Genomic DNA, 13,578 nt, shown 5'->3' on the forward strand with positions numbered 1-13,578 from the left:
AAGTTAAAAGAACTCAAACGAATCAAAACTTTTGTTATTTCATAATCTATTCACGCGTCGAATCATGATTTTGTTAACATTCACAACGAACACACACAAATAAAAACAGGCCTCAGATTTTAAATGTAACATTAATAAAAAATCCGAGATATCCAATTATGAGTGAGTGAATTAATTGAGTTTAGTTATTTAGCTTAGAAAGAATTTCTTTTATTTTTGTTATTATTGGCAGTAATCAGATAAAGCTTTTTTTTATCTTATTTACCTGATATCTTACTCTTGCTCAAAGATCATTTTGAAAATGTTGATTAAATAAAATTGTATTAATGCATTTCCAGTCCTTTTGTTTTCTATTTTTTATTCTATTTTATGATTTTGTTTCAGAGTTGTGATTTTTAAGGAAATTAAATAATAATTTTCTAAAATACAACTTGCACATACTTTTTTTGATCATTGTATTGTTGATTATCATTCACGTCACATCGCTTCGGAATAGAAACCAGCTTAATTTACACTATGTTGTGTATTGTGCTTAAATTATGGATTGTATTCATCATTTCGGTCCATATAAATAATTATATGGCACCTACCTATATATCGCAGTACTGCGAGTTGACAACCCTTACAAATATCCCAATTTAACCCTTAACCGTGTCAATTTACCCCGGACGCTGGGTAAATTGGGACGGCCATTATTTTACCGATTATTTCTTTAAAATGAATAATTAAAATAATGTAACGGTTTTTATCACCTAGGTACGTTCAAGACTCAACTTATTTCTTTGGTTGAGCAGTGACTATTTAATTGGAACTATTTTAAAATTCAATCTGAAGGTCGATTTTGTCCCTATTTACCCCATTGTACGGTACCTATAGTGCGACAATAATAATTAGAATATTTGAAAATTTATAAAAAAGGCGCCAAAGTCGTGTTTAATTTTTTTTAAAGGATTTTATAACCTGATAACTAAGAATTTTAAGTCATGTTTTATTTTAATTTATATTCTTATTTTTATGAAAAATTCTATTATGGAGTGAAATGAAATTAAAATGATTAATTTGAGATATTAATCAACTGGGATGACATTAAATGAAATGAGATGAGATGAGATTAAATATAATAAATAAAAATTGATTAAATATAGTAAAATAGTGGTCATTTACTGAGATTTTTTCAGTGGACTTTTTGGAGAATTACGAGAAGTTACGTCCAGCGGCTTTGTTTCATTTTCCCACATTTGTGCACTTTCACAGATATTAAACAATTAATAAACTACCGTTATAACACATTTAAACCTGAAGAAACACTAAACAGACAAAATAAAACAAATCACACAACAACACTCCTCGTGTTCCCCCCAAAAAGTCGGTCGTGATTGAGTTAAAAATGCACAGATAATATAAAAAATGAGAATACGCGTTTCGTTTCACGCTGTAAAATCTTAAGCACATTGTATTCTAATTGTGCGATACTAATGTTTATTGAAAGATTTTTATATCAGCCCTTTGAAATAGTACGGAAAAACTGAATTTGTATCGAAACATTATTGAAACAACTACCGGGGAATAATTATTATTAAAATTTAATTACACATTCTCTGTTAAACGTTACCAGTCGTCGCGTCGGTAGTGTCTTACACATACACTACAACAACAAGAGGGTCATAGTGGCAGACTTGACGCGTCTCACGAATCACGATGTCCCGACATCTCTCACCAAGACCATGCCGCTGAACTCATTTAAAGGATTTCCCACCATAGTCCTCCGCGCTGTACCGGTCTCTACCAGTACTCAAGTGTATTGGAAAACATAAGTATAGCTTTTAACATAAACATAAATACAATTTTTACTGTTAAAAACGGGAAGTTAGTTATTGTATTTATCATAATTACATTATTTTCGATGTTTCAAACGCTACACAGTTCCCGTGGCCACAGACAATAGAGACAAAATTAATTTGAGTTACGCGTCCGACTTGGAAACTAGAATCGGAAAATCGGAAAACTTGAATAGGGAAAATAAGGACGAAGGCAGGGCCGCATTAAGGTTTAATATTAAACCCACAAAGGCTATTAAATTTGGGAGCCGCTGGCCTTCAAATACAATGGATTTTTACGTTCTTTATTTAGTATGGTTATTAAGGCAAAAAAATTACGCGCCAACGAAAAGCACTATAAACAGTGGATTCGTCGATGTTAATACACCATCTCACAAACATGAGTAAGGTACACAAACTGTTAACAAATGCAAGACAGAATAAGAGTTTGTTGAAGGCAGTATTATTCAAAAATTTTTTAATTTTTTACTTTACGGACGGATGAACGATCTGGTTGGTTCTAAGGAGTCTTCTGGAGTCATCACTACATGATAAACATTTGACTACGGGAATGCTACCCCCGACCTTGAGAAATAAGGTCTCAATTGTTTCGTAAAACGGCTGTCTGAACCATTAAGCCTTTAATATTGTTGTGTGTTTATCTGTGGAATAGATGTTTTTTTTCTTAGGTAAATGTAAATCTAAGAGAATGTTTATATCTGTAAATAATAATAAAAAAATCGAATCTGTTCAATAGTAATTGGATCCCGAAACGCGAGACCCGGACTGCCCTTGCGTAACTTCCTCCTTTTATTTATCCGAATGAAAACAAACGATTTTGAACTCTGTAGCGTCGTGTACGTACAAAAGGCCGCGGTTCGCTAGAAAGTCGTGAACGGAGTCACCATTGAGAATCGAAATAAAAGTATTCTAAAACATCTTTTAGTTAGGAAACGTTACGCTTGTGCAACACAAAGTCGTAGCGCTGGTGAAGCCTTCGGTTTCATCAACGAATTGTTAGTTTTATTTTATGAATCGACAATGCAGAAAATAGCCTACTTTAACTAATATAATTTGCAATATTTATCAATCATTTGAATTTTTTTTTTCTAAAATATATGTGGGATCGCGGTGCACAATGAAATTAGCGACAGCTCACAAAAATTTACGTATTTTAGGCTTTACTTTTTTGATCATAATTTAGGCTTCGATTAGAAGGTCTGTGGATCCCGCCGTCTAGCATAATTACGTTATTAAACAAGAAAAATGAAACATCAAAGTCAACTTATTTCTGAAGCCATAATTTCCCGGTACGGTGATACATAAACATGGGCATTGACTCGCGCCCACACAGAGCCGGGTGCTCTTTCAAAACAATAAACGCAAATAAAATAACATAAGAAGCTTGTTTATTGCTTTATTATTGTACTTTTAAAACTAATAAAATAAGTTTTATTTTATTTATTTTTTAATTTTCATTATGGTATTTTAAAAAAAACTCTTTACTGAGTGGGGTATGAACATTTTCTTCCCTACTTAGCCCTGATAGCCTAAAGAGCTACTTATTCCTGTTAATCCTGGACGCTCAGCATTCTGAGTTAACAACTCATAAAAATTTCTACAAATTTATATAACATCATGCATAATGTATTATAATTCGTATTAAACTACAATGCTTTAATTCATTCTCATCTCATTCCCTTAAAACAAATGACTACATGCTATCGACGTTGCCCTGGGAAGTGAATGTCTATGAAAAATTCCAATAAAAACTCTAAAGAGAATATACTGAATGTTTTTTAAGTAGTTAAACGGTAAACTTGTTTTAGGTACATTTCTCTTTCAACGATATCTTCAATTTTTTAAATTATTTTTACGAATAAATTACGTTGTCACGAACTTTGAGAACCGTACAGTATTCAAAATGTCGGAATGAATATTATGATTACAATAACAAATTTAAGCCGTAAAAGTAGTTTTAGTTATGTCTACGATGAAAAATACCATCTTCAATGTTATTGGCTGGATTCGATTTTTTAGGTATATATTTAAAAAAAAATGTATATTTATTTTATTATGCAATGTTATAATATTATGATTATAATTATAATACGCGTTAATTTTAAAAAAAAATCCTTATTTTTTTATATTAATTCGTATTTTATTTTTCAATAAAAATGTCATCTCTGAATACATATTTTTTTATCTCATTACACATCATAACCAATTAATGTTTTCTTAGTAATCATTGCTAAGAATATATTTCGTTAACTCACTCTCCCTAACTACTTCTAGTTTGATTGAAATAGCTTTTAACAAACAACTTTATATGAATGCTTGTAATATTAAAACAAAACGAAGCACAGACATTTACGTCTCAGGAATGATAAGTACAATTCAATTAACAAGATGTTAATCACACTTCCGGATAATTAAATTTATAAAAGTTTTATTTGCATTTAGTTAAGCCTATTTTGCTGATTATATGTATGTTTTTTTTTAGTCTAGAACTATTATTATCTTGATCTATAAGATATAATTAGAAATGTTAGTAAAAATAATGTTTTCTTGAAACATGAGGTCGACGACGTCTTAATGACATTCTATAAGCGCTGCCCCACCCTTAAAACTGGAACACAGGACTGCCTCTCGGCAGATACAAGCTGGATCGTACTATCCGTGCGACTTCACAATATCGATCTTTAATATCATTTTATCGTTATGTCTTAACAATAATTTGCTGCAAAAATAATCATTACTAAAGTACCGGTCAAAAACAAATCAATATCTTATTATGTTTAAAACACCACTATTACCTAATGTCTACATAGACATTAACTGTTTCGGATACATATTCGAAATAATAACTAGGCTTTATACCTAATTCTTTTTTTGTTGGCTACGAGTCGGTTAAACCGATTCAGTTATTAATCTATAAAGATAATTATTATATCATATGAATAATTTATTAATATTATTTCCTCTCTCCCTATTTTTTTTTTTTTTTATATTTATATAAGTAACTAGCGACCCGCCCTCGATTCGCTTCGGAAACTGTAATTTATTATTGATTTCTCCACTATATAATGGATGTTATTATACATATTATAAACCTTTCTCTTTAATCACTCTATCTATTAAAAAAAACCGCATCAAAATCCGTTGCGGAGTTTTAAAGATTTAAGCTTACATAGGGATATAGGGACAGAGAAAGCGACTTTGTTTTATACTATGTAGTGATATTATCATTTGAAACGTAAATAATAAACAATACTGTAATACGCATATATTTTTTAGATTGTGCATTACAGCGAGATGGGTTGACATTGAGCCGGAGCTTTGCAGTAATTGAGAACATTCACCTTGTTCCACAGTTGAAGGCTAGACTGCATGTAGACAATGAAAACAAATCACTTTTCTGAAGCTAGCGGTACAATGATCTTAGTCAATATTTTCAAACTGAATTTTAACTTGCATCGTTGAATGCAATTTTTTTTTTAAATTTTCAATTCGAAATTTATTAAGATTAATAATTTTTTTATTGCTTAGACGGGTGGACGAGCTCACAACCCACCTGGTGTTAAGTGATTACTGGAGCCCATACACATCTACAACATAAATGCGCCACCCACCTTGAGATATAAGTTCTGAGGTCTCAGTATAATTATATCGGCTGCCCCACCCTTAAAACCGAAACGTATTACTGCTTCACTGCAGAAATAGGCAGGGTGGTGGTACCTACCCGTGCGGACTCACAAGAGGTCCTACCACCATTTTAAAATAACTTTAAAAATGCCACGTCTCTGATGGGTTTTTTGTGATGCAAATGATGTTACTAATGTCGTAGACAGTTGTTACGGTACAATGAAAATTTAACCTGAACTTTCTACTACCAAACAGCAGAATCATGTGTTTCCGTTAATAATTTCAGAGTGGGCAAGATTCGCGTTGTGGTATCTATGAGTCCCAGTGATTGTTTAATGTCAGGTGGACAGGGGATTGGCGTGTCTACTTCGACTAATAAAAGAATCGAACTTTCTCGAACTACATTGAACTGTGTATGACCGTAAAAATAACTTTTACTCTTTATCTCAACAAACAAAAAACGATCACACAAAATTAATAATATAATAAAATCCCAAAAGCGTCAGTAAATCGAAACGGAATCGCGAAGTGGTGCAAAAATGGCCGTTGTCTTTTTATTACGAGGCAGCCGGTTGTGAAAACCTGTTTCACGTTGTGAATAAACAGGGCTGGACTTTATCAGTTTGATACGTTTTAAAATCTGAAGTAATATTATGGAGGTAATAATTTTATGATTCCGAACGAATTCTCTTCTTCTTCAACCCGTGTCCACTCAATGCCGAGTGTAGGTCTCTTCGAAGGCACCCCATTCTCTTCGGTCTCTTGCCTTTCTCATCCAGTCTCTACCAACCACTTTGACCAGGTCATCGGTCCACCTCGTTGGCTGTCTGCCCACATTACGACGTCCAGTACGAGGTTTCCACTCCAGTACTTTTGTGCCCCACCGATTGTCAGTGCGACGGCATAATACGTGGCCGGCTCACTTCCACTTTTTCCGAGCAATCACTTTGGCTATGTCAGTCAAACAAGTTCTTCTGCGGATTTCGGTATTGCGCATTCTACCCTGTAGAGAAATGCCTAACATAGACCGTTCCATGGCTCTTTGCGTGACTTGCATTTTGGTCATAATTTGCTTTGTGAGCGTCCATGTCTCGACCCCATACACACAGGGAGAACACATTGCTCGAACGAATTAGTGTTTAGTATTAATTCAATTGTCAAGATTCATTCAGCATTGATACGGATAGGTGAGTCGACTATTATCAAAGCCGGCAATGTGACTTTTGGACAATTATTGGTAAATCAGAAAAACGAATTATTGACTTTGTATTCCATTGGCAGTCACAAAACTCTTCTGAACGACATCTTAGATAAATAACAGGTTAAGTTAACCTTTATTTAATGCAGGTTTTGAACCGTATTCTTTGAAGGAGACTATTATATTCAAATCAATCTGTATTGACATATCAATAACATTTTTTTGTCCAAATGCACAGATTGCCACTTTTGATAATAGACGACTCAGGTATCTTATAGGTTTTTGTACTGTAATAATATTTTATTAGGTAACACTGACATGCCTTTAAATGTATCTATAAGTTCCGATAGTCACTTAATATCAGAGTGGCCATGGTCTAACAAGAATAAATAAAATCATAATTTATGCTCATAAAGAAATTTAAAAAAAAATTGATCCAACCCTAAGCTTTCGGTGACGCGAAACTGACATAATCTGGCCTTCGTTTAGCTGCAACACAAGATGTTATACGAGTATAGTAAAGTTTATATATAAGTGTAATAAATAATAAGACTCGAATATTCATGAGCACATATCTGATCGGGATAAAATGTTAGAAACTTTTTGTTTTCGTAATTTATGTTCCAACTTATCGAAATAAGAGGGGGGGGGCGCTGAAACGATGACGTCATAAGCCAGAATCGCGCGAATTGTAAAATGTGGTATTACAATTAATTTTTTTCCGTTATTTCATTCACGGCCCCTTCAATAAATCTGCCATGATGTAAGTTACAGCGTGCCGTCTTTCCAATGCGTTGACAATCATTTTCCAATGCGATCGAAAGAGACGTAAAATGGTGCAAGCTAAGCTTAACGCGCTTTTGAAGTTCTCGCAGTTAAAATAAATAAGATAGCATTATATTTACTAGTGGTCCCGCAGTAGTCGATATTCGACTATAATTAATTGAAATTATAAGTTTGAACATTAGTACAGTTGTCAAAGACTATTTATTATACATCTATAATCACAGATTTCGCCAAGACCATACTGTAGACAAATAATATTAAAGATAAACAATATTAACCTATTCTCAATTTGACCACTGACTTTAGCCAATAATAAAAGTTTAACAGTAAACAAATAGATGTGCGTGTGTCAAATACATGGTAGTGTGTGTAATGTTTTTTTTATTGATTTAATGTATCATCTATACTATATAATATTATAAAGAGGAAAGATTTGTTTGTTTGTTTGTTTCGAATAGGCTCCGAAACTACTGGACCGATTTGAAAAATTCTTTTTCCATTAGAAGCCGACATTGTCCCTGATGAACATAGCCTACTTTTAAAAAAAAAAAATATTTTATTTTTTTGGTTTCATGTGTGTTTTAATGTTTCCAAAGCGAAGCGAGGGCGGGTCGCTAGTTAATGCATAATTTAAAAAAAACATTAGCATTCTGCACTCCTCTATATTCTCTATAAGCGTGGGAAGCTTCATACTCCTCCGTCACACAAAGTACAAAGGGGGTACAAAGTTTTTGTTTCACGTATTAATATATAGATTTCCTACATAGCCTGCATGCCATTTGCAAGAGCATAGAAGTTACGGCCTTTAAGTACGACTACCCATTACGAGATGAGGACTGCCGGCCGGACTTGGAGCGATGTTATGGGCAAAACGCAAGACAGGGTGAAGTTGAGATTATAATTTGCGTAATTACTGGTGGTGGGACCTCTTGTGAGTCCGCACAGGTAGGCACCACCACCCCGCCTTTTTCTGCCGTGAAGCAGTAATGCGTTTCGGTTTCAAGGGTAGGGCAGCCGTTGTAACTATACACTATACTGAGACCTTAGAACTCATATCTCAAGGTGCGGGCGCATTTACGTTGCAGATGTCTATGGGCTCCAGTAACCACTTAACATCAGGTGGGCTGTGAACTCGTCCACCCATCTAAGCAAAAAAATAATAAAAATAAACTTGTGAGGGCCCTATGTACCAGCGGGGTACCCTAGGACTACTACTACCCATTTTATTATTGCTACTAAATCTTCACATTCACATTTCCAATAGCCGAATTGTTCTAGGTAGCGCTCATCACATTACACCCCATCACATAATCAATGAAAATATAACACACCAGACTTCTCGTACGTTTTATGGTATCATTGTTTATTAACTTTTTTTCTGCTTAGCCCGATGATCTCATCTACATTCATAGCTTAGTGGCTACCTTAGCCCGTACATAACGAAATATACCAAGACGTACATACTAGTCGAAGTAGTGGTATCCTAGGATTGAATAGAACAGAAAAAAGTCGCGAAAACACAGACCCGCGCCCCGTTTGTTGCACTGATATACATATATTATATCAACTTGCACATTAGACATCAAAAGATTATTGATGTAATGAAAACGCTGCCCGTAATACGAAACGATCTGGAAAGCGGAGAGATCGTATGACTGCAACTGCGTACATATTTTGTTGACGTCATAAATAGCTCGCTTTATATTAAATTTCATTGCCTAATATTGTATTGCAAATAAGATTATTCTAATTGCCATTGTATTTTTTTTATGTTTTCTCAAAATGCACGTGACTTAAGTAGGTTCGCTTAATTTAAGCTGCTCTCTTCACATCATACATTGACAGGCACATACGCACGATCCATAATAGTGTGTTGAAAAGGCAGCAATATATAATATGTAGAAATATAAAATAAAAAGGTAATTGTACAGTCATCCTCGTAACGTACACGATTACGTAATCTTTAGATTAGTTTGTAATATTGCTTAACGTATATCAAGACGTATATAACGTATATATGCATTGAGAAAGAACTCAAGTTGATACTTAAAATTTCAAAATTGCAATCTAATTTATTTTGTTTTCATTCTAAATATGAACTAGCCTTATATAATCTAGGCAAATACAATACAAAACACTTAGGTAAATATTAAATGTATCACTGACAAAACCATAAAAGTAACCTATGAATGACCTAAAGGTCTCTGTTACCAGGTCATAAAATAAAATAATAAAAAAAAGTGCCCATATTATTTTTTAAATCTTGACCAACAACACCAGCAAAGCATATTTGACTTCTAAAACTGATATTGTTTTTGATGTATTGTTGATATTTGAGCGACCGTTTTGAACAGAATGCTTTTAAAACTAAATTTTAATTTCTTTTCAACAGTGCAAGCTTGTTCCGCGCTCGTTTCAACCGCGAAGTTCAAGTGACGCTAACCAGTTTTGTTTTTTCCTCCGATAACCTCGAAATCGTGTTGTTTCTTGACGAGGAGTAGTGTTTTGTGTGTAAAATATTTATATAGCTACATTCAAATGTATTTTTTACGCTAGTTTTTAGATGAGAGCTTTTGTATGTATTAAAATTACGTAAACAAATAAAACGAGCTAATCGAGTCTTGTATTGTAATCGTAGTCTATAGATTTACAATATAACTATAGGAAATGGCAAAGTTCATCGACTGAAGGTTTCAGCGTCCTACGTTTCCAAAACGGATTTATGTTTAAATCAAATTTAAATATTATTATAAAAATTTGATATGTAATATTATCACAGATCAATATGGGGTCTTTTTTTTTTTCACAATCTGCGCCACACGATTATGCTCTTAAAATTTCATCATCATTCTTTGTGCTAATAATTGTAAACGATCCGAAAAATGTTTTCCAAATCATAAAACATACGCGAATACTACAGAAATGTTACCTCTACTATCAACTAGCAGAAAATTTATACAAACCTATATGGAAAATAGCTGCCGGAAATTTCAAATCTCTTCTTCGTCGCGTGTAACCGTGAATCTGCAAGAACGATATATAACATTATTTTATTATTCCAGTTACGTACTCAGGATCTGATCTCGGTCCTACTATTATTGGAAACATATAACAAAACATAATACTTCCCCATCCATTCACAATATTAGGATGCTCATCTTTAGTAAAGCAATTGTCCCCTTAATTACTAATATGATTTACGAATTGTAGGGTTGCTACATATTCATATATTCTTAAGCAAAGTCCGGACAGAAAACGACATTTAGGCTAAAATGACGGATGATGAGCCAACGTTCTGGAGTGTGAAATACAAAAGGAAAATATTTTAAAAGTATTATCTTTTATTGTCCCTGTAGGCAAATGAGCATACGGCCCACTTGACGGTGAGTGGTTGGTGTCGCTCATGGACATCAGCAATGCCACAACCGGGCACAGCCAAACCGCTGCCTACCAAATTATTACTAGCTTTCAGTATTGCTAAATTCTGCTGTAGATTTTAAGAACGGCCTTTAAGGAAAATATCATCATCATTCTCCTGCCCTTCTCCCAGTCACCTAGGGTCGGCGCAACATGTTTTCTCCTTCTATACTCTTCTATCATATACCATTTTATCGCTCACACCCCTCTTACCCATCTTACCCATATCGTCTTTCACGCAATCCATCCATTTCTTCTTAGGTCTATCTCTTCCTCTATATCCTTCCACATTCAGAGTTAACACTCTCTTACTAACCTCATTTTAATTTCGTCTCATCACATGTCCATACCGTCCCAAATTAATCAACCTTTAAGGAAAATAATTATCTAAAAATATAAGTTTCGAACACTCCATAGTTTTTATAGTTACGGACGATTAAGTAGTCATTTGTCTGAGTAATTTGAAAAACAACGGATTAGAATTTAAATGATCATATAGTCACATTATATTCATATATTATATTTTTTCTTATTTACATATTTTTATTTTTTTTACATTAAATGAATCGTATTCTTGAACATTTAAGATTTTTTCTGGATATAAATTTTGAGTGTCATTATCAAAAAATCACAATATACCTAAAAGGTGGATAAAAAAAAATGTATTACGTACTAGCTAAAGCTTCTGTCGTTTTTATACTTAAGGTGGAATTAAGCAACAGCTTTTAGTTTTGGTTTCACAAATGTGCACGAAACACGATTCAGATGATTACTTCAAGTTTCCTCGTTTTTTATTAAATCAAAAACAGATGAAACAATATGTACAAACTTAATAAGAAATTCATTAGGTAATTTACTTTCATAATTATATTCTAGCGCTGGATGTAATTAGAATTTAATTGAAATTTATTGGCTGACTAAGATGACCGATTTCAAACACGTATTAATATATTATAATAGAATTTCATCGAAATTTCGTGGCTTACTAAGTCACATTGGTCACTTGATGACCGATTTCAAATGTGTACTTTATTTTACTTGAATGATAATAAAAAACATAGTTTTTGGGTGAAACTGATATACGTAAAGCATGTATTAATATTAGAATTTGATCGAAATTTATTGGCCCACTAAGTCACATTGGTCACTTGATGACCGATTTCAAATGTTTACTTTATTTCACTTGAATGATTATAAAAGTCATAGTTTTTGGGTGAAACAGTATACGTAAAACACGTATTATCATATTAGTATTACTGAAACTTTGGCGTAATTTCTCAAGCGGAGCGGTGAAAGGCGACGCAAGGTCGGTCGGACAACAATGGAGTGAATTGTGGTCGATACCGGCAGGCAGCGGTCGGGCCGGAAAGAGGCTCTATTCATTTAAACGAAACCTTTGTTTGATAGATCCTTCTCGTATCTAGACTAAGGCTGACTACGTTCAAGAACTGCTTCTAATGAAATTATCTAACCCGATTTCGATTAAAAACTATTTTTACCTAAACTCTCGATCGATTCGTTCTCGAAAGTGCGATCTAAAATTCGCATATCGCAATCCAGAACTATGTAGCTTAATTTATCATAGAAATTAAAAATGAATTGTTAATCTTATTATCTAGTTCATTAATAAAATATCTATAACATTTTACTAAAAGTGAAACTTCACGAAGCGGTCACTGAATACTGAATCTCTTAAAATCAGTGTCGTGTTTTTTCACTGCTTATTAATTATTAAATTACGTATGTATATATATTCACCAGTCGATGGAATATCACAGCAAGAATCAAGAACAAAACTTTGTTAAAGAAATAATTTTGTTGTTTACTAGATCCTTATTATACGATTTTTATGGACAACGCCACAAAAAAAAACCAACTAGTAATTATAGCTGCAACTATATTACGGTATTATCTCGTTTTTTTTTTAATTCTCATTATTATTATATTACCTTTTCCGACGTTTGCAAGACTTCACAGTTTTCATGGTCACCACGGACGACTGAGGCGATTTTTGTTAAGATTTGAATATTGTGCCAGCTGGTCAGTTACCATAAAGGCTATTTAAACTATGGCTACGAATGAAAACCGAAGAAAATACTAACCAGTAATTGTTTTGCGAGCCTTGGGGGAGGTCTACCCATATCCACCAGTGCAGGTGCGTGGGTTGAAGAAAACAAAAGGTTTTCTTTAATTAATGTACTAAAGACGTAGATATGAAAAGTTTCTGTTTGACATTTGAAACACGATCATCCCCTTAAGTAGTCCTGTAAAAGTTTTAACCAAAAAAATTTAATATTATCGCGTTGTTCGGTTTCATTCGCGTTGATGGTTGGTCGAGCTTACGGCCTCCTAGTTCCCTAGACTTGAAGTCAAAGTCTCAGTAGCATTTGAATAATTACCACACTATCCATCCAATCAGAACGATTGTTTTGTCGTCGATTACGATGAAGAGTTCGACTTGCAAACAGAGCCCACTGAGTTTCTCGCCGGATCTTCTCAGTGGGTCGCCATTTCGGTCCGGTGGTAGTTTTAGTGAAGCACTGCTCTTACTAGGGCCAATGTTAGCATTTCTCTCAGGTTGAGCCCGTAAACTCCACCTACATATCCGCGCGTAGTTGGAATAGCCCCTTAGGCTACCAACGATTAGGTAGGGTTAAAGAAATATACCGTTTTGCCGCAGAAATAAATAATTAGTACGCATTCAACATCACAAAT

The 13,578-nt window shown here is 33.8% G+C and overlaps 1 protein-coding gene across 2 annotated transcripts in view; it reads right to left on the reverse strand.

The window, feature by feature from the left end:
- LOC114241795 (uncharacterized) overlaps positions 1-13,578 on the reverse strand; it is a 58,276-nt gene that overhangs the window by 22,911 nt on the left and 21,787 nt on the right. The window contains exon 2 of one of the 2 annotated variants that reach the window (XM_028172803.2): positions 10,410-10,470. The exons of the other annotated variant lie outside the window; for it this stretch is intronic. The gene's annotated coding sequence lies outside the window, so the exon portion shown is untranslated. The remainder of the gene's footprint in view (positions 1-10,409; positions 10,471-13,578) is intronic. 2 annotated transcript variants of the gene reach the window in all.

This window comes from Bombyx mandarina, chromosome 22 (genome assembly GCF_030267445.1).
Source record: "Bombyx mandarina strain Sakado chromosome 22, ASM3026744v2".
Classification (NCBI taxonomy): Eukaryota; Metazoa; Arthropoda; class Insecta; order Lepidoptera; family Bombycidae; genus Bombyx; species Bombyx mandarina.